Genomic DNA, 741 nt, shown 5'->3' with positions numbered 1-741 from the left:
ACACCCTGGCTACTTTTAAGGCTAGGCTTAAAACTTTCCTTTTTGATAAAGCGTATAGTTAGTGGCTCAGGTTATCTTGAGCTATCTCTATAGTCATGCTGCTATAGGACCCCTATCTCATCATTCTACTTCATTTTATCTTTATTCTCCAACTGTATCTGTTAGATCAATCTCTAACGTTATGCTCTCTCTGCTTTTTCTCATAGTAGCTTCGCCTTTTCTGTTCCTGTTTGGCTGTGACACCATCCTGGAGTGAAATATCAGCTGTGCTGCTTCCATCGAAACCTTTGTTTATTTCCAATGTAGTCCTGTTTCTCTGACTGTGACTGGCTGGATGTGCTCTCTTCATCCTCTGACATGGGAATTGGCTTGGAGCTCCTCTGCCGCGCTGTGTGTTTCATGGCTTTTTGTATCTCTGCTTCTGTCTCCTTGAACCCCAGTTGGCCACGGCAGATGGCCGCTCACACTGAGCCTGGTTCTCCTGGAGGTTTCTTCCTGTTAAAAGGGAGTTTTTCCTCTCCACTGTTGCTACATGCATGCTTAGTGTGAGGGATTGCATTCGAGTCAATGAGTTGATGCAATCAACTGGTTTTCCTTAGATAGAAAACTTTTAATCAATTTGACCGGATGATCTGGAGAACTGTAAAGTGCCTTGAGATGATATGTGTTGTGAACTGGTGCTATATAAATAAACTGAATTGAATTATCTTAGCCTTCAGCATAAAAAAAACCTTCAGTACC

Source organism: Cyprinodon variegatus, unplaced genomic scaffold, assembly GCF_000732505.1.
Source record: "Cyprinodon variegatus isolate N-32 unplaced genomic scaffold, C_variegatus-1.0 Scaffold1160, whole genome shotgun sequence".
Lineage (NCBI taxonomy): Eukaryota > Metazoa > Chordata > Actinopteri > Cyprinodontiformes > Cyprinodontidae > Cyprinodon > Cyprinodon variegatus.
This window is presented reverse-complemented; position numbering follows the sequence as displayed.